This window comes from Trachurus japonicus, chromosome 9 (genome assembly GCF_045865225.1).
Source record: "Trachurus japonicus isolate A0001 chromosome 9, Traja_1.0".
In the NCBI taxonomy this organism is placed as follows: domain Eukaryota; kingdom Metazoa; phylum Chordata; class Actinopteri; order Carangiformes; family Carangidae; genus Trachurus; species Trachurus japonicus.
Genome location: NC_140915.1, coordinates 27,706,976 through 27,729,029, shown reverse-complemented (window position 1 = coordinate 27,729,029; position 22,054 = coordinate 27,706,976). Strand labels below are relative to the sequence as shown.

The 22,054-nt window shown below is 43.4% G+C and overlaps 1 protein-coding gene and 1 long non-coding RNA gene across 4 annotated transcripts in view; one reads left to right on the top strand and one right to left on the bottom strand.

The window, feature by feature from the left end:
- Window positions 1-22,054, top strand: part of arb2a (ARB2 cotranscriptional regulator A) — a 149,997-nt gene that overhangs the window by 31,989 nt on the left and 95,954 nt on the right. The window lies entirely within an intron of this gene.
- On the bottom strand, window positions 2,343-9,091 carry LOC146981658 (uncharacterized). The gene is made up of 3 exons (XR_015036600.1): window positions 8,904-9,091; window positions 5,986-6,137; window positions 2,343-2,551 (listed from the first exon to the last, which is right to left on the bottom strand). It is a non-coding gene; the product is annotated as an uncharacterized LOC146981658 (long non-coding RNA).

The following is a 22,054-nucleotide window of genomic DNA, read 5'->3' as shown; positions in this document are numbered from 1 at the left end:
GTTAATGTCAGGTGTAAGGCACTCTTCTGTGTCTGAATGTTTCTCCTTACATTTCTGCTCTGTGTGATGCCACAAAATGCCACAATCAGTATCTGAACTCCCCCCCTGCACAACAGCCATATAATATATGTTTAGATACGTTACAGTTTATTCATTACTCTTTTTGTGTAACTTGTCAGTTATAGTTTCACCTGCATTAATGTCGCCAAAGCATTTGGTCTGGCTCCCCTCCCCTTTATCTGGTATTATGGTGCTGGTGATAGGTGTTATTATCCCGCCGTATGCTGACATCCTATCCCTTAACCCTCTTAGGAGCGCACTATGCCACGCTTGGATGACTTGTTTGCGCTGATGTCAAGTTTTAGCGGTTAGCAGGCGGTTACCATATGCCACTGTGCTGCTGTCGCCCCCAATGTCAGTCAAACGAATGTCAACCTTAACTCAGAACACAGTATGCGACGGCGCACACCCAGGAACACAACGACTGCGACAAACCACACACACACACACACACATAGTATCTCATACAGCCATACTGTATACACAAGTAAACTTGCTATAAAGCAAATACAGACACCGGAGTGAGAACAAAAGAATCACATCCTGTTTCAGGTGCACAATGTAGCTCATGCCCAGGAAGGTTCTGACATACAGCAGCTCATCAGCTGTAGCAGCAGCATCAGAGCAGCACCAGCAGCAGAGGTGCATGATGTGAGACACTACCACAGACCCTAAACAATCACCTTAATATGCCATACATGCATTTTTATAGCACAGTCTAATTTTGACTGCTAATATTCCATCATTGTGATTGACCATGTGATAGAGTGACCCATTTAATTTAGAGTAAGCAGTGCTGGATAAATACTGTACTTCAACTCAACATCAAAACAAACACACTTAGGCACTCCTTCTGAAGCTCCGCCACCCAAAATTTACAAACATGCACTGCTAAAGCACAGACTGCTGTGCTGATCTATCAGAAACTGATCTATTATAACCATTTCAGCCTTTTACCTAGCCTGAGTATATTTAATTTTAGTCTGTTTTTTTTTTTAGTTCAAACTGAAGTGGCAATGTTACCATCAACAGCAATAGTAATGAATTGTTTCTTTAATGAATACAAAATCCCAGTATCAGTTTTGAGCTTTTCACAGCGATTGATCAAAAATACCTCTATGCACAAATACACTTTACGACAAGGGCTCATAGAACTGAAATCCTTTGTGCTGGTCCCGGTCCAAATGTTTTGTTGAAATAAATATGCCACTAGACTCATCTAAACCAAGGAGACCTACCAAAACCACAATGTGCTTCAGTTCACTCCATTAAGAATTTGTTAAAATGCTGGTCAAGTTAAGATGATGCACTGCAAAGGGATGTTTCATTTTGGCTTCAACACACATAAACACCACTTCCAGATGTCACACAGGTGGATGGCAATTGCTATGGAGACACAAACATATTTGTCTAATATGCATGCAATAAAAATTGTATATTGAATACAGGTGTACAGTTGCACACACATGCGTATCTCAAACACAGTGACACAAACTCACAGTCACACACACTCACATCTGCCCACAAGCTGAAGCTCTTCTGTCATTCCTAAATGTTTTCAGGGGTGGTTTTCCCATCACCAGAGAGCCAGTATAAGTGTGAGTGTAGGTGTGTGAATGTGGATGTGTAGCTACTGTATATTGTGTCCTTCCCTTACCTGATAAGTGTATACCCTCCTGCCTCCCTCCCGTGCTCTCCTCTATATCCATCTTAAGATGTTGGTGGCTGTTTTCTTGTGTTAACAGAGTTGTTGTGTTTTGCTCTGCATTCAGAGAGGGGACTGTGGCCCTGCAGCTCTCTGTTCATTTTGACCTTGTTCACACTCGCCCTTCCCACTCCCCCCTGAGTTTTTCTTCCTCTCTCTCTTTTCTTTCTTGTCTTTCTAAGGTTCCTGTTTCCCATTTAGCTCTCAGGCTGCCTCTGTGGCTGTTTTATCCAAAGTGCAGAGCAGGAGACTTTGGAGTCACTGTCTCTTTGGCCTTTGACAGATCAGGGTGGCAGTGTGTGACCATGGAGGACTGGCTGTTTCTGCATTCTGCTTGGTCTCTCTGTCTCATTTTCTGTCTCTGCCTCCTCTCGCTGCCTCTCTCGTCCTCCATTTATCTCGCTCTGTGTCTAAATTAAACACTGCTGAGCACCAGCTTCGATGGACAGTGATAAAGAAGTAACATTATAGTAACAGTAACATGACATGGTGCTGTACAACCCCAGGGAATGACAAGAGAGAAAGGCGCCATAATCCATTTTAATTTCACTGATATCATTGTATTGAGAAAGAGCAAAGAGAGAGGGAGCGAGAGAGAAAGCGTGGCAGTGGTTGGTGGAGCGAAAGGGAGAAGGAGGGAGAGAAGTGAGATGTCTCAGACCAGAGACTGTGCTCTAGCTGACTGCAGTGTCTTGTGGTGACCTAGTTGCAACCTCTTTGAAGTCCACAGGCTGATCTCTCTCTATAGGCTGCAGAGGAGATCTGCTGCATACAGCTTTATTAGACCTGGATTGAAAAAAAAGCAAGAGGTGAATCAAATTCTTGGGGTCTTCTGTCTACCCTAAACCTGTGTAGCCAGATGTGTGGTGTACAGTATGTTAGGTTTTATGTGTCCTGATGGTTCATACTATGTATCATTGTGTGTTTTATAGAGTATGTTTTTGCCTGTGATTCTGCTGTTGCAAGCACTATGTGTGTGTGTGTGTGTGTGTGTGTGTGTGTCCGCGTGCGTTTGTGTGTGTCTTTGTATATAGCAGGTATTCCTTGTAGCTGTAATGTCATGCCAAACTCAGCCTTTATCCTTTAGCCCACCACATTAGGAGACAGTGGTGCATTGTCAGGAGAGCTGACCTAGAATAGTCCAATCACTCTACATCCAGCCCCCTGTCTGCCCTCTCCTGTGATCACCATGCTGCCAATGCCGCAGTCTATACTGTGTGTATGTGTGTGTGTGTGTGTGTGTGTATGTGACCCAGTTCAGTTGCCGGTGTCGCCAGGCTTGCCCCTGGTGAGGGCATGCATGTTAGGGTACAAAACCCTTAAATTTGTATATTCTGTTTGTAGATTTGTATATAACATTAGCGGTGTGTACATCTTGAAAAATAAATCATAGTTCTCTATTTCCACTTTCTCCTATACTGGGTCACGAGCTGCTCAGGTTAACGCCCACCCTGCTCTGTTCGTATGTCACCGGCTGCCACTGTCGTCTTCACATTTTAATTAAGTTTGTGTACACTGTCGATCGCGCCCATTTTAGGTTTGATATGTGTGTAAGAAGGGACAGAGCAAACACTGTTTGTGTGAATCGGCCGTTAAGGGATACAGGGTTCATGGACACACATATACACACGCACACATGCACACCGTATGACATGGCCGCTCAGTGAACTCCCTCAATTATCCGGAGCCTTTCTCCTGCACCCCTCCATCCCTCCATCCATCCATCTTCCCACCTGCTCCCCATTGAGAGCCTGTGTGTGCAGACATACTCAGCTGGGGGCATGCTTAACCTTTTTCCTGCTGCACAACACAAGGAGACACAGACACACATGCTCTTCTTCAAGTTGGGCTTCAATTAAAAAATCCACTTCACTTTTTTTTCCTCTTCCTTTCTCCATTTCCTTCTTTCTTTCATTCCCTTCCTTTGCCTTCTTTTTGAAGTTAGCCTGGGGCCTCACAGAGCCTCATCAACCCTTTGCCTTGGCTAGATTGCATACAGGTACCCTCTGTGGCTATTTCAAATGACTTAATTAGCTTCTGAGTGCAGCGGGTTGGTAGAAGCCTCTCTCTCTCTCTCTCTCTCTCTCTCTCTCTCTCTCTCTCTCTCTCTCTCTGTAGCTGTCTCTCTCTCTGTCTTCAGAGAAAGAGAAAATGATTGAGCCCATGTGACACATTTAGTCCCTTGCCGTGTGGTTTCACTTTCTAGGTCATGCTCTGGCTGTGAAGCTGACTGCCTATTACCTCGTAGAATAAGATGACACACACTAAGGCTTATAATGTAAAGTGTGTGCATACACATACGCACGCACTCTCCCATGCATGCACAAATACACATGCCTCACCCTCTGTTGTCACTTTGCAATCTTTAGCTTTAGGCAACATTCACCAACCATCATTTGTAATTGATCTGCTGTTCAGTGATGCAATATTTATTAATTCCATAGCCAAGCAGCATATGAGATACAAGTGAGGATGCGGTTTCTATTTGCTTAGCTAGTTTGGCACATGTTTGTTTGGAGGCTCAGACACAATCCAACACTGTTTTGTTGTGTTAAGTCCCCTGGCATGAATTCCCATACACACCAGTGATCAAGGTGTGTGCTTGTGTTCTGACTGTTGCTGCGTCTGTGTTTTTGTCTGTGACAACAACGTCAAGGGCATGCCCCAATGCAGTACAAAAAAAATCCATATCCATCTCAGCCCTGATGCCACACATGCACCACACATAGATTACACATGGGCACCATACACACAAACACAAACACACACACACACACACACACACACACACACACACACACACACACACATATATACATAGAAAGCTGCATGTCTTTTCAGCTCCCCTTCCGCGGGACATGGAAAAAACGGGAGCAAGCTGGATGTTGCCATCTTTGTAGTTGTTCGTAGCTTAAAAGCTGAGCCTGTCAGACTGTATGTGGCGATGCAAGTGGTAGTAGTTTTCCAAAATGTCACTTTCACACACAATCACAAACCATGTCAGAAGTTCTTTCAATGACAGCTGAATGGTCCCAGTACCTCTTTTAGCATTGTCAACTGTCAAGGTCTTGAAAGTCAGAGGGGGGAAAGTTTTTGCTCCATAAAGCTTTATTGTAATGAAGTGCCTGACGGAAAGATATGACCACAAGGATGTGATCAGTGATGGTCATCAATGACTAAATGAGTTCTGTCACCCCTTAGGGTGGAAACGAGATCTCAGGGGGTTTAGGAGAGCAATGTGCCTGTTAACTTCTGGCTCTCTGGTCCAGCTATAGCTTGCTGGCTAGCTTCAGGCCTGTGTTAAAAACCTGGGCCTGCTAAATTAAGTTTGGCTGTGTGTACAGCCTGTGGCACCACACACATACACGCATGCACACACAAGAGCACTCACAACTGCTTGAAGTCAGGCATACACACACACACACACACACACACACACACACACACACACACACACACCCTCTCTCACTCACATTCACTCTCCCATTACCCAATCTTAATTGGCTACCTTCCCTCTTTCTCTCCTCCTCTCTATCTCTATCTTGGACAGGCCTACAGGCCTGTTGGTACGCTGGCACACAGCAGCAGGGTTTGGGCATGTGAACAGGTTTGAGGGCATGGAAGAAATTGGAGGGAGGGAAGCAATACAGATGGGTGCTAGGATGAGGTTTAGAGCTCGATCAGAAGATGAGAGAAGGTAAATTACAGCTCCGCCTCGACACAGAGCGATGTTTAACACTAAATATCCTGAAAATGTTAGTGTTAATGCATTTTCATCAGCACATATTCACACCACTTGTGAAAGCCACAGTCAGAAAGTAAAGTAGGAGATGCCTCTGTTTTTCCACTAGCTGAGAAGTTGTCATGTGCTGTCAGCCAGCTTGTTCTCCATGTGCCTGTCACTACTCTGGAAAGGAGCTCTGGGTCCCAGCCAATTGGTGAACTGTGTGTGATTGTGTGGGTGTGTATGTGTGTATGTTGCCCTCAGAGCACTTTGTTGATTCCGCTCTGCAGTGTCAGTGACACATTGAGCGGGTTTCGGTAGGAGTCCCCTGGTTTCCCTCGTGCTGTGTTTACTCCATCTGTTTACTCCCCAAAAACACTCTCAAATCTATTACCCCTCTCTCTCTCTCTCTTTCTCTCTTTCTCTCTTTTTTCCTCTCTATCTATCTCTCTTATTTACTCCTGACTTCTCTTGACTTGTTGTTTCAAATCAGTACCTGTGTGGTAGTCGGGTGGTGTGCCTGCCGACAGCCAGCGCTCGTCTCTCCCTCAGCAGGAAGCAGGATTGAGTTTCTCTCTCAGCCATCCAGCCAGCCATCTTTTTGCTTGCAGAGCCAGAACACATTCTTTTTCTGGAAGGATATTTTCACTGTGGGTAAAAGAAAAAGTCAATCATACAGAAAATAATAATCAGAGGTTCTTAATTGTGTGGCTGCCAGTGATTATTTCCATCAATCACTATTATTCTATGAATTGTTTCATGTATACAATAATATACACATTGATTGCTGTGCTTTCACTGTCTTTTTTAAATTCATTAAAATTTAAATAATAATAATAATAATTGTTTTATTTGTAAAATATCAGTAAGATACAATTTCAATCCCAGCCATCCAACCCACAGTGTGAATCCCAAAAAGTTTCCTATAGTATAGAGTAAAGAAAAAAACAGTGAATCTATTCATGTTAATCAGAAGCTCAGTAAAACTGGAGATGACAGAGTACACATCTCCTTATTTGAGCCTTTGACCAATGGTGTTGGATAAGCCAGTGTGACCTGTGCAGGAGTTCAGTCTGCACCAGCAACAGGAATGGCAAGAGGTATTGAGTGCCTAAATCTGGCCGGATGATGGGAGAGGTGATGAATATATAAATGATTTGAAGAGTAATATTTATATGCTTTGCTCTCGTTTTCAGGATACATCACAGCTTATCTTTGCAAAAACAGACTGCATTTGAATTCACATTAAATTAAATATGTGTCAGGATTGTGAAATAATCATTGATTTTTCCTTTCCACACAACATCACCTCTGAAACAACTTCATTAAGCTGTGTGCTCATTATGCAACCCGTGGTGTGGTTTTATAATGCCAGTCCAGATTCTGCGTGTGATGGTATGAATTGATAGTTTACATACCCAATGCCAAGGGCACCACCAAGGGCTCATGAATGAGAGATGAAAAGAAGTAGAAGTGGAGCAGGGGAGGAAGAGAGAGATAGCTCTTTTTTTCCTCATCCCTGCGACCGGCTAATTAGCCTGCTACACTACCAAGCCTCAGCTGCAGGGACAGGGTTCAATAGTTCACCTATCTACCACTGAGCTACAACGATGGTAAACCTGGATTACCTGCTTTACCGGCTACCAAACCCCAGTATTACAAGTACCTGTCTTGTTCAGCAACCTGGAAATCAAACCAGTCCAAAGAGCTGGCCAGGTGGATTTACATGAAATCTGTTGTCCCATAGAGAGACATAGTCACTTCCTCCATAATCTCTGTGTATCATGGGGGAGCAAAAAAGTTTGAGTGGTCTGGAAACTGAAGAGCAGGCATGTTCAGCAGTAGGGACACTTGTAATGAAAGACAACCAGACATTTGTTAACGGGATCAGATTTATGACTACTGTCATTTAAAATGGGATGTTATAAAAGCTTTGTCCTAGATGTGTCAGCTACGCCTGTAAATGATTAAAGGCTATTGATGATATGGACCGTCAATCAGTTTTTGTTGTGACAAGCTGAAGCATTGGAGATTAGCTCTCATCTTGATATTTGATATTTCAAGAATAAGTGAGGCTTCCATCTGTCAGCCATTGATTGAGATTGGTTATAGATCTTAATAATTTATTTACTTTATATTTACATGTGAAGAAAACATAGTGTGCACTTTTTCTGTAAATACAATTAATTACCGGTGTTACTTCTTTGCATCTCTACTTCTACTATCTATAAGTTACCATGTAGAGGGGCTAGAAACACTGGCCTTTGTATCAGCAAAAGAAGTAGTGAGTAAGAGTAATAAGTGCACATGCACGCACACACACACAATTGACTTAAATTTTCACATCTTGATGTTGGTGTCAAACAGTGGACTGTGCTGTGTTGAGATATTTTGTGTGACCACTGTTTGTATGTGAGAGAGAGAGAGAGAGAGAGAGAGAGAGACAGAGAGAGAGACAGAGAGGGGAGGGAAAGAAAGGAGAAAAGAGATGGAGAAAGACAACCTGACAGAGACAGTGATGCTTTCATGTATTAGAATAGACATATTATAGACAACAGTGAATTAAATTTCACTTTGTCTTTCTTCCCCTCATTCACTCTGTCTGACTCATCACATAAAAAAAAAAATCATTATTATTATATAATAAAGATAAAGTGTCCCACACTGAATGCAAAATTGTGGCACAAAGCACAAACATAGAGAAATACTTTGCTCTGCTTAATGGTTTTTACCACCCCTTTAGAGAATCAGGTAACAAATTTGGCAAAAAATATGTCATCATCATTTTTCTCTTTGGTGTCTTTTTTCATATGTGTGTAACGCTGTCCCTCAACTCCTCTGCTTATGTGTCGGCTGTAGCAGCGCTAGCTTCCTGTTGCTGGCAGAAAGGAGTATAGCAGAGTAGACTTGGAGGGTCGAATCGGGCTAATGAAGTTGTCAGAGGCGTGTAGCACCGAGGCTGATGGGAGGGCCTGCCAGGCAGCCAATAGCGAAACTGCGTCTGTGATCAGCCGAGCATGATGGGAGACCACCCTGCGCAGCGAGTGCTGAGGCCCTGCACAGCCCCAGATCAAAGAGCTGGTCCTCTAACACACCAGCAATTAGAAAGATGCTGCAGCCGAACACTCACACAGAAGCAGAAATATGTGTGCGCACACTCTTAGGAAGAGCAACACCTGGCCGCACACAGACATAAACAAATACACTTAAAGACAACATATCCAAGCATGCGCGGATGCACACATCTGTACTTGCATCAAAATGCACAGTTGCATACTTGCACGCTCAGAATAACTCATATACAGCATGCACATATGGTAAGAGGGAATAAAGCGTAAGATGAAGTAAAGAGGTAATTAAAAAAATAAATATGCCTCAGTTTAGATGTGTAGATATCTTTAACCTTTTAATCACCTCTCCAGCCCCTCTTGCGCTCTCTACCCGAAGATCTGCTTCCCTCTGTCACGTCCATGCCCTTCTCTTCTCTTCCTCCACCTCCTCTCCCTCTCTTTGTTGCTCATCTTTAGTTAAGATATCTCATTAATAACCACTTCTCTTGCCTGCCTCCTGTTAGCCTCCAGTGCTAGCTTGCATTCGCTCTCTCGCCCCGCTGCCTCCCTGCCTTTCCTCCCTTTCCTCTCCCCTGCTCTCTCCCTCTGCTCTCTGCTCTGCCCAGGGTTCTTGTTTGAAATTCAAGAGTGGTGCAGTAAGACTGCAATAACCTACATACAGATCTCTCTCTCTCTCTCTCTCTCTCTCATTCTTGTTTTCTCTTTCATTTATTCCATCATTAGTTCTTTTCCTTTTTATCCTTCACCCCAGCTCCTGCAAATGAATATTATTTAAGTCGTAAGGTATATACAAACATATATAAGAAAACTTGTTTCTTAAACAACACTGTCAGTCTTGCAGAATATATGCTTCTTAATGCTCTGTTATTTTAATTTTCTCAAGTGAGGAGCGTTCTTGATGTGAAAATGTTCTCTGTTTACAATTGGTTAATTTAAAATGCTGATAAATTCTACCTCCACTTTCCCCTGTTCCTCATTCCAAGTCTGTGACGCTGGAGGCGCAACTCTTGTATGCCCCGCTGACTTTTTGGTGAACTTCTCTCCTGCAGATTAAAATAAAGACAAGGAGAGGAGGAGGAGGAGGCCAGATGAGAGGAACAAAGTTTGTGTGTCTCTGTGTGTGTACAAACAGGGTTGGGGTACTGTATCTGTGTCTTTATTAGACGGATGGATCTGTTAGCAAGTAAGGTAAAGGTAAAAGTAAAGGTACTTTATTCGTCACATATACAGCTAGTACAGTGAAATTCTTTCTCTGCATTTAACCCATCCCTGAGGAGCAGTGTATGAAGTCGATGGACAAATGTGCTTGTGTCTATCAGCGCGTGTGCTTGTATGTGTGAAGTTTCATGTGTGTTACTTGTGTATAGAAGGACATATGTTGGCAGTGGGTGGCAGTGCAGGAAAATCAAGCTGGTTTACTAGTGGGGAACCTTACTCAGAGCATTCAAGGAAAAACATCCTGCCCTCCTTATGCTGTGTGTCAAATGATGTTCATCCTCTTTTTTTTTAAGAACTATAGTTGCCCTTTAATGAAACAGGGACTTTCTGCTTTTGTTTCTCTCTGGTAGTCTCACCTCCTGCTACTGAGTGGGGAGTGGATTGTATTGCACTTTATATAACTCAGTTATTTGATAATTATTTTTTTTATGTTTATTCTAAGGATTAGTGCTGTGTGTTTATTCTGGTTTGCACTATAAGACACAGTGGAGTTTTGACTTCTGAACTTAGTGGTTATTATAAATACTGGATGACTGTCAGCCATCTGATAAAATATCATGTAATATAAACTCCACTTACTCTCCTATCTGAAAATACAGTATATGTTTATGAGTATTAATGCACTCTTACAGTAACCTGATTAACCTTGATTCATTTAAAGTAAAAATCCTTAAGTACTGAGATGCCTCTACCCATGTTCATATTCTTTCAGTTTAATGTCCATGAATTAATAACAGCATTTCTACAGATGTGGCAAGTTTAAATATGCATGCTTAACTTTGCAGGATGATCCTCAAAGTTAGTCAAATTGGATGGTTAAAGGTTCAAAGCTTAGGGCAGTATGCTTTTTGTTGCTGGGAGGCGCTGCAAAATGAGAGCGATAGTCGAGTGATTACTTGGCATGGATCTGCACACAGGGTCAGAACATGGGTTTAAATTCTGCGGCGTTAACTCTCTAAGGGAGTTTTGTATTTGTGTAAAAGAAAAAAAGGAGAAACAGAGAGGGAGGGAGAAGGGCAGATGTTATATTGATGGCACGCCACGCTTCTCTTCTCTGTCCTGAATAATCATGATCCTGAGCTGATGGGATGCTGCTTCAAAAAGATGAGAGTATGCGTGAACTGTGGATGAACTGGAACCTGCATATGAACCAAAGCTGGTGGTAGCCCAGCCCAGCAGCCATCCCTGTTCCCCAGCCGGGGAATTCCTAAATCGGATTGATGCTGAAATCGATGGGAGGGGGGGGCGGGGTCAGGGTGGGCCACTTTTATGTCTTTTTATATGCATGCACATTATGGAATTTTTGGTTTGATGTTAATTAAATCAAAAAAACATAATTTGCTTTTGTGTGCATTTGGCAGTTTGAGCGTATGAGGTGTAGGCAAAGGCCATAAAAAGAGAGGAGTTGAGAGAGAGAGAGAGAGTTGGTCAGGCTGGGCTGGCAGGTGAGCAGACGTTTGCTCCAGGCTCCTATGCTACCTTTTGATAAAACAGGCTTTGTGGAATAGACATGATTTTCCTCTTTTTTCCTCTCGGTCTCTCTATCCTCCGCTCTCTAAACTGTCACTGTCTGCATGTAATCTCTTCAGGGCTTTTATCATCGCTCTGCCTCAGATCTTGCCTTTCTTATGGTTGTGTTTTTCTGAATAATTTGAAACTTGAGCGACAAATCCTAGGACAGATGTGTGAAGAGCCAGGACTGTTGTACCAGATCAGACAGATAGGTGGCAGTATACTGTCAGGCTAGATCAACACTTTCTCCTCTCCTCTTCACTCCCCCCTCTCTCTAACTTAATTGAGTCCTGTTTTATCTATCTATCTATCTATCTATCTATCTATCTATCTATCTATCTATCTATCTATCTATCTATCTATCTATCTATCTATCTATCTATCTATCTATCTATCTATCTATCTATCTATCTATCTATCTATCTATCTATCTCTATCTATCTATCTATCTATCTATCTATCTATCTATCTATCTATCTATCTATCTATCTATCTATCTATCTATCTATCTATCTATCTATCTATCTATCTATCTATCTATCTATCTATCTATCTATCTATCTATCTACTGTATCTATCTAATATTTTCATTTTATATCAAGTTAGAACTGAATTTTTACCTTCACTTTCATCATCAGCTCCCACTATCACACCTTCTCTTCTTTTATCTAATGTTATGTCCCTCCTCTAACTCTCCCAAGGCTATCTGTCCATTTCTGTGGACTCTTCCTTCGTCTCTCCCTAGAGGTGCTACCTGCATAAATGCTAAAATGCAGTAATGTTACTTGTTAGCATAGACACGGCTATTCATTCGTCTGGGTCTGATATAGGCTCTATAAAAGAACGGATGGATAAGAAATTGTAGCACTGCATACCAGCTGTGACTCAGTACCATCAACTTGGTAATGATGCGAGCAGATAAATACACACACACACACACACACACACACACACACACACACACACACACACACACACACACACACAGACACACAGTTTGCCCAGATCAAGGCTTTGGCTCTGAGGGACTAGAGGGAGATCAGGCACAGAGCGCCTATGGAAATAGACGGCTTTGTCATCGAAACACCCACCACTCTTCCCTGGGGACTACAACTGTGGTGGTATCCTTAGCTCACAGACTTTCTTCTTGTCTTTTTCCGTCCTCTTGTTCTGTAACCTGAATCTGACACAAACCTACATGCACAGATTGCTGTCCCTCCTACATTTTATTGCAGTCACTTACTTTTAGTTGAATTGAACTTTGCAATTCACAGATGAATACTTATTTTGCTCTGTTTGTTAATTGACTTTATGATAGTTTAAAAAAAATGCAGACAGGTTTCATAATTGGCTAATATTCACTCTTGTAAATTAGTAGTTAGTTGATGTTGATGGGTCTTGGCTTTAATTCTCTGCAATGAAAAAAAAATCTGAGGATGTATATTTTAACATTGTCAACTGCATGGTTTTACTCTGAAGGTCCTCTCTATTCCTTTTTATGTAACCATACAGTATGTCCCCCATTTTTTCTTTTGCCATGCATCGTACTGTGGAGAACATTCAGAGAAACGCTGTATTGACTCTGCAGCAAAAGGAAAGGATTACCAGCCAACTGTTTGCTGTGTCACTGGAAATTATCAAGGATTCGGTGCTATTTAGAGTGAATTCACTGAGCAGCATGCCTATTTGTTGTATTGTTTTGCATGTTTTTCGACATGTACTATATAAATTAGTGTTTCTCTTCACTAATATTTGTGATGCACAACATTACACAATAAGCGAAAAATATATCAAACTAATTAAACTGCCTATCATGTCAGCTGAACAAAACAAAACAAATGCTCATCAATTTTATTTCTCCTTTTACATTTGTTCCTCCTCACTCAGTATTTTTTGCTTCAGTGCATCTTCTCCCGCATTCTCTAAATGCAGCGGATTTTCATTCCCTACTGTCTTTATTTCTTCCTCGTTCTCCCTGAAGCTTGGGAGCAAAGCACTTGTGTGAAGCCCCAGTGTATGGTAGATGAAAATAATTAAGCAAAATTGTTTCAGTCACTACTATTACTGGACACCTGGAGACCGTCTTTCAGTCTCTCTCCCTCTCCATCCAGTAATGTTGGCAAACCCACTGCATCATTATAAGGAGATTATGTTATGTTTTGAAGTGTATGTTTTTGAAGGAGTGGGTGGTTATGGGTGCACGGGTGACTGGACTCTCATCCTCTCTCTCAGGAGCACCTGCGTAGGTGACTGGACAGGTCCTGTGCTTGCATACATGCTGATAATTTAAGCACATGCATAAACACACACACCAGCTTTCAACCTTCCACTGTGGCACCAAGCAGAGAGTAGAGATCCTTGTATTAAATATATTTGAACTCAATAGGGTAGAATGAGGTGTTTAAGCTAAGTTATTACTTTTATTTTTATAGCTTTTGCAAATCCTTATTTTTTTTTAAAGAAAATCTATGGCTGGTCCTGCCTCGAGCTAGTCCTGCATGTGTCCTATTTCTCCTCTCCTCTCTATTCTTTTTCCATCACCTATTCCCATCCCACACCTGAGAGAACTGAGGTTCAGCTGTACCCAAGTTGACCACATGTTTGCACGGTCAGCCAGAGTAGCTGGGTGAGAGCCAGCCTGCTGAGGGCCAGGGCCAGGGCAGGGCAGGGTTTGATTTGACAAGCAACGAGACCCAGAATGTGGGCAGACTGAGGTGGAGGAGGGGGTGGGACTGAAAGGCTTGTATCCTGCAGATTAGAGCAATGTACCATCTATACACACAGGATGGGCTTTTCACATACCACACTACCCTGGCCATGACTCCCTGAACTAGGGAAGTGTTTGTTACGTGTGTGTGTATGTGTGTGTGTGTGTGTGTGTGTGTGGGTGTGTGGGTGTGTGTGTGTGACGACGTCAGAAGGAGGCACGCACACTTTTTTTCTGATGGGTAATGGCAGTGTAAACTTTTCACCCCACTTTCTCATGTGATCTGTCTAAAACAGCATTCCACGGAAAACGCATGCGCTCTGCACCTGTGTGAATGTGTTTATATGAGTGTGCAGCTTTTGTGTGTTTCCCAGCTAATAGCAATAAGAGCAGTGGACTGTGGATTACCTCTAGTTGAGACAATTATCTTTCCACCAGTCAATTCAAGGTCAGTTTTACAAACCCATTTACTTGCCGGCAAATACGCTTCGATCAAGTGCGTCTGAATTGCTCCAGGTATCTCAATATATATGATCTTTTGTTATTGTTTTTCTTTAGTTTTTTGCCACGATTTGAATGCTGCTCTTTAGATGTATGTGAAAGCTTACATTACATTATTATGTATATTTTTGTGGAGAAGTGGAGAAGGTTGCCTTGGTTTTTGTATGCAAACCGCTGCAGTCACATGAGGTGTGTGCATGTGTGTGTGCGCGTGTGCGCGTGTGTGTGCTCTTTGAGTTTGTTGCTCCGCCTAGTAGCTTTGGCAAGTGAATGAGGCCTGATGTTTGGAGCTTATTTAATAGGCAGTGCGCGTGCATGTGTCTCTGCTTGTGTGTGCTCAGTCTTTAGCAGTGTGCCACGTCTCAAGCCCCTTATTCTTGGATAATTGTGCTGCAAGTCCTCAGCCTCCCCTTTAGCCTGAAAACCAAGCTCATTGCGGCCCCCGAAGAGCCCCCCCACAAGGTAGAGAAAAAAAAAATCCTAAGTTGTCCTTGTGCATAAAAGTAGATTCTACTCTCCAACACCTTTTCAAATTAATATTTGTGATGGGCGCCATTCTGCCAGCCCCAGTTTCTGTTCCCTGTCTTTGTTCCTGCGTTTGATGTAATGGAGGCAAGGACAAAGAGGAGAGCAGGCAGAGTGTGTGAAAATGGTAGTTAAGTGGGCTTAAGGGCTCCTTCAGTACCTTCTGAAAGGCCTGGACCCTGAATAGGACCCTCGCACTGCTAAGCTGTAGTGCAGTAAACAAGACAGGTCCAGCACAAAGGTGCGTCTCAAATGAGCACAGACACCCTCCTCCTCTTTCGCCTCACCCTGTCTCACCCCAACCTCACACCCGACTCTGACATCTGGCCAATCCCAAGATCTGTCTGAGTCTTCACTCCTTCCCCTCCCCTTTTATTCCCCCTTAATTTTTTTTTTGCTCTCCTTCATATCTTTTCTCTTATTCTTTGGTGTTCCTCCGCACTCTCTTCTGGTGTGTGTGTTTGTGTTTTGTTGTGCTGGTCCCGGCTGGACGGCTTGCTCCCCCTAGCCAGCCTTGTCCCCTGTGCTTGGGCGGTTCGGCTCTTTTGTTTAGTTAATTGCAATGAGTATAATGTACTAGTCTCTCAGAGGTCCACGAAAGACAATTAGACAATCCCAAGAATTTAATGAGACACCACCAACCCCAATCCCCCATACTCTGCTTTGAGAAACACCCTGCTCTTCGTTGGCACTGACTGATGTGGTGAGGAGGGGGTTGCGATGCAGGTCGCCTGTCTGTGTCTGTTTGTGTGTTTACCAGATTGTTGGTCTGCCCATCAGAGAAATCACCAGAGAAAAGAGACCCATAGAGATAAAATACGAGAAAAAACAAAACAAAATAAAGAATTCTGCTTGTATTTTAATTCTTTGTTTATATGGCACATTTCCAGGCCTGTTACACCATGGGATTCCCATCTCAAGAATTACTCTTCCTGGACAAGACAGACTTCCCGGGAATGTCCGTGTAATTAGCGATTATCCTGTTCACCCAGTGAAGGGACAGAGCACTTGACAGTGTCATCCCCGAAAGGAAGAGGGATTGCTGGGGGGCCTGGGTGATAGACGAAACCCTGGGTGGCCCTTTAAGGACTTCTCCCCTCTCCTTTCTCTCACTCTCCCTCTCTGTCTTTTTTCTGTCTCTATTATTTCTCCCATAGTGTTCCCTTTCTCTGTCTCTTTTTCTGTCATACATAGACAACTCTTTTTGAGAACCCTCTCTGGATCACATCAAGATAAAGCCAAACCTTTAAAACAGGGGAAATATCCAGAAGTGATTCATTATATCGCTCCTCACCTCACATGGAGATTAATTAATAATATCTCTCAAGTGGCCATAATTCACAACCCTGAAACCTACACTTGTTCCACGTCATTTTCTTATATTCCTTTTGTTTTCCCCTTGTCTCCTCCATTCGTTCTCCCATTCTGTCATTCCTGCACTTTTTTCTCACTGGCTAATCATGGTGTTACAACAAAAGACGGGGCTCCATTATTGCATGTGTGCATCCCAGAAGAAAGGAAATGAGAGCGGGACAGAGGGTGGCCGTGGCCTGACACCGCACTATTAATCTTCCAGTAAAGCCTTGTCAGGCAGAAACGGACACAAATGGATCACTCCCATTAACTGGGGGAGTGTAGGTAAGGGCTTTAACAAGCGTTTACCAGAGTCCATTTTCTCACTAATGAAGAGGGGGAATACGCGACCTCCCAGCCAAACCTGCCAGACCGCACTTAAAGGTCTGGATGGAGGAGAAAAGGAGGGAGGAAGAAGAGCTGGAGTAAAGGAGAAGAGAAGAGTATATGTGAGCTCAGTGCTGACATATTGTGTCAGGCATAGTGTGAGATTAAGGTTTGGGCCACATTTATGTTCACCGTCCATGCCGAGGTTTCTGCCGTAGGACAGTCATATTCTCGTCTCCAAGACCTGTTGTGTGACTTTAGTCTGGACTATCATGGCAGCCCTCCACATAATGTGGGGAGATAATGTGGCATGCCTCTTGCCTCTGTGAAAAGCCCTGTATTTAACTGTAAGTGAACCCCTTCCTGTTGCTTGACCATGTGCAAGCTACAGTAAGATGCGAACACTGGCCGCGGTAGACTCTCTCACACACACACACACACACACACACACAGTTTGTCCTGTTTTCTTTTTCCAATTTCTAGATATTCACACAAAGGGGTGCATAGTTGTTGCGTACTTTGACACCCCAATCTTTTGGGAGAAAGACTCAGGGCTGCTATGGTAGGTGTCCTCTCATAAGGGGATTGCATTTATGCGCTATGTTTTAAACATGTGTCTGTCATCCTCGCGAGCTGTCTCCCGAGCTGTCATGTCTGTGGCCAGAGTTCTGTCGACACAGACCTGAAACCTGCTGGTACTGTGGCACGGCTCTCTGGGATGTCTCAGCATCGCAACCACACTCCCAGAAGGGGTGTGTGTGCGTGTGTGAGTGGTTGTTTATACATGTGTACTGTATATGCATGTTGGCTGTGCGTTTGTGTGTCTGAGTTAGCAGAGAAGAGTTGATTGTTTACTTTCTAAAGCATGGTGTCCCTTGCCCCTTGAAGCGAGCTGGATGGGCGAGTAATGGTTTTTGAAAAGCCAAATGATAATAAGAGATGTGGTGGAAACTTATCAAGGATCAAGCTGTGGTGCCACAGTGTAATTCATCACCACCCCTACAGATGTAAAAGCGTTTCAGTCTAAGTCAGTGAACATGCAAACACATTTTAAATACTCATTTCAGTTGTACTAAATCTGAGACTGTGCTGCATGTTGTGTACTGTATGATCGTCTTTCTGCCCCCCTCCCCACGACACCCACATGTGACACCTTCAGGATAGGTTTGTTGTGCATCAAACGGTTGATAAGGCTGTGATATCAGTAGATGGATGCATTTGGCTCTTGTTTTCCTCCGTGTCAAGCGGCTGTTAACAGTGAGACCAGTTTCCCGACCATGACCAGATCAGTGGAACTAGAATCATTAAAGAGATAGCGGCACGCGCTGACCCGGGTGATACCAGAGAGTGAGGCAGAGAGAGGAAGAGCGGGGCGGCAGAGCCTGTTTGTGTGTTATCACTGGCTCTGTGTTCCACAGGCTCCCTGGGGAAACTACGAGACGAGAGGAAGACTTCACCTTCCTCCTCCCAGACTACACCCCCCCTACCCACCCCTCCAAAACCCCCCTCCCAACCCCATCTTTCCTAGCACTCCCGCTCCTCAGCAGCCCTCCCCCCCTACGCCCCAAACATTTTTAATTATATCTTCTCCCAAGTAGTGCGGCTCAGTAACCAAGGAGCTGACATTGATGCATGTGCTGATAAATCCGCAAACACTGGAAACAAGATTAACAAAGATTTTGAGGAAAGGGTGACAGCTAATTTTGCGCAATGGTCGGCGCCTCATTCAAGAGTGATGTTTTTGATAGAGCGAGCCACGCCTGAGAATTCATGGTCTACGTAGGGGAGGGGGACGCGAACGGTGCACAAGGAGTTCCGCGGCATTTGCACTTTTTAAATTGTTCTTTTTTTTTCATCTTTTCCTCTCCTCGTCACTCCAGTCGTCTGTCTCCATCCTCTCATCTGGCTTTGTTTTTTCCATGTTGTTGATTTCGCACCCCTTAACTTCACATAACCTGTTTATGCTCAACATAATGAGATAATACATTTTACTTGCTTGTCAACACATGATATACTTCACAGAACTTGGTAAACCATGAAGACATCAGAAAACCTAAACATATCAACAAGATAACGTGCTTTTCTGTCATAATTTCCCTTCTTGCCCAGTGTTGGCCCCAGCTATAACTTCAATAGGCAGTACATTTGTTCAGTTTCTTTGTCTGTGGGCAATTATTTGGGAGTGTGTGTATATCTGTGTCTATATGTGCCCATCTAATCTGTGTGATCTAATCAGCAGTGTGTATTTTGGAGTCGGTGACATGCCACTCCAGGCCCGTGGTCCTGTCTCTGAACTGGCTCTCAACCCACTGAGACACCGATACACACTCCTCTGAGAGAGATATCAGTCCGCTTCATCACTTGTACACACACACACCCCCACACACACACACACACAAGCTAGGAAAAAGAACGTGATAACAATCATACTTCCGCAGCTGATTCCCTATTTCTCATCGAACAGACCACACCATCCTACGTCCTTCTTTTCTCTTTCTCCTCTCTCTAGCCAATTTCAGGTCTATACAGAAGAAACATCTTGTAGATTTCTTTTGTTCTTTTTTCATGCCTCTTTCTTTTTTCTCTTTCCTTTTTGCCACCTCTTTATGTGATGTCTCCCTTCTCAGAATCACCTCTCCTGTCTTCATCTGTAGGCAGCTGACAGCTTCTTTCACTTTTCTTTGTCAATTTCTCCTTCTCCCTTTCTCTCTGTCTCTCTAGCCCTCTTTTTCATCTGCTCCCCCCCCCATCTGCTTTCGCTTTTGTTTGCCTGGCCCCTCTCCCATCCCAACTTGATAATGAGGAATGCGGTGTGACCCTGACCTCCATCGGCCCTGCAACCACCTCCGACCCCTCCAGGTGACCTCCGGTCCCTGTTTTGACAGCTTGATTAATTACCTAGTGTTATGATTTATGAGAAAAGCAGTATGTAAAAATAATAGACAACAGGTGGTCTTAAAAAAAAGTAGTAGATTTGAAAGAGCTTCTAGTGAGGATTGTGGTGGCGGTGGGGCTGAGGGGGTTGGCCTGTGTGTGAGAGAGCGAGAGCTGAAGGGAGAGAGGATGTGTTTCACAGCCGTTCTCCATGGTTAATTGCTTTCAACCATTTTTGAAGGCTACATTGGGTTAATAGGAAAATGTCTATTGCTCCATGCATGGTTTCCTTAGTTGCCACAGCATGGATTTCACCATGTGTATTTGGCCGTATGGTGCGAGGATGAAGGGGATTCCAACATACATGCGTAGCTCCATGTGTGTGCTCTGAAGCATAGACCCAGCCATGTGGTAATGACACTATGGAAAATGTGCAGGAACACGCAGACATACATACATGCATGCGCACAGATAGACTATATTCTCCGCCACCTCTGTTCGAGGTTACATCCTGTGAAAGTAAGCAGAGTAAATGGCAGGACAGAGCAACCGTGGTGTTTACCCTTCACACTTCAAACACAGCTTGTGATTGGCTGTGGCGACCTCCCGTGACTTGTGGACCTGTGGTGCACCTCCACTTAGAGAGGTCAGGCTCTTGGACTGTTGGAGTAGTGCGTGTGTGTGTGTGTTTGTCAATCAATGTAGATGTGTGTCTATGTGTGCTAATACTGTGGCCTTCAGATTTATTGCCGATTTCACGATTGCTGCCCGCCACTCTGTGTACAATACCACTGCAGATAGAAATGATTATTTTACCCATATAAGACCGTACAAATTTAATCTCATGAAAGGTCACACTTATCATGAGATATCACACACACTCACGTCACACCGCAACAGTCAGCAACATTGGCAGGACCCCCAGGTCTCTGTGTGGCTCTCCCTCCTAGGTCACAATAACAGGGCAAAGGTGAAGGGATTCCTCTTTGACCTTTGGCCCATAGGGGTCATAGTGGTCCTGTGATGTTCAGTAAGATTAATACCCTGGGTGCGACAGCATGGTCTCATTATTCACCAACACAGTGCCGATTACTGGTAAATGACACTCGATGTGTCACACCTACCAAAACTTTCACAAAATCTGATGTTGGAATTATAAACACAATATTGTAATGATCATTTAATTTTAAAAAAAAAATGAGAATGTGAAATGGCACATGCTACATACATTCAAAATATGCCCTCTTAAGCTGTAATGGGAAGTTATTTTAATTTTACCATACAGATGTACAGTATTTTTTTTTCCAAGTAATTTACTGTGGCGTACACATATACGCTTGTGTATTATTCTACCATGGTGCTGGGTATGTGCTAAGGTCTGTGCATACACATGCATGCATTCATGTGTCCACAATGTTTAGATGTGTCCTACCATTGACCCCGGTTGGCTCAGTCTGTACATATGGCCATGCGTCTCGCACCCACCGTGTGTGTGTGTTCATGTGTGTTAACGCACTAACTACCTGTCCAGATGGTGAAGTAGAAACATTTGTCCACAGAGCTCTTAAAGAATTCGCATGGTGGGGCAATTTCTCAACTGCAGTCAAACTGAAAGGCTCCCTCACTTTTTGGTGTCATTTAGCAGCATGATGATCACAGATGGATATTTCACTGCCATGGCAGAAGTCAGATGCCTTATTATTTTTTCCAATCCTGTTCGGATGAGATTTTGAAGATCAGCCAAATACTTCTTTATAATAATCATCATTATGATCATCATCTTCAATTAGCCTCATGTTCCTTCCTTCTGGGCCTTTGTCTTCCTTCCTTCCATGCACTTAGTGGCCTTCAAGACAGGGTTGCTCCTGCGACGCCTCCACTCCTCATGTCTTCCCTCATATTGTAGCTTCTCTGACTCCCCCTCTCTGCTCTCCTATCCCCCTGATTTATACATTAAATAGTTAGGCAGGAGGGCAGGGAGGCACCTATCATTCCATGATCTATATCTCTCCGTGCCCTCATTAAAAATACATGTGTATGCTTAGGGGAGACAATATAGAATATATAAATCAAAATGCTAACGGCGTCAGAATAAGCCTCCTGTATTTATTTCCCCACAGCTTTCTCTCCGCAGGCTGAGGACTTTCCCTGCCTTCTGTACACTGTGTTTGTGGCGAGCACATTAGCGGAGTGTGTTCTAATATTAAAGTACAGTGGCGATATTGCTAATTCCTTATGCAACTGATTTTATAATCAGCCAAAGCAACACTGTTTGCTTGCACGGTTAATTTTAATAGTCATTGATCTGATTTGTAAAGTTTGTCAAATTGTTTAAAGATTTAAGCATAAATAAGATGTAGTCAGACTTTGAGACACACTCACATACAGTATTTATGTTCAGAAGCAATCAGGTGTTTCGAGGACTGCTTATGGAGCCGATCACACCTCTGGTTTGGCAGCTTTAAAATCTCAGCGAA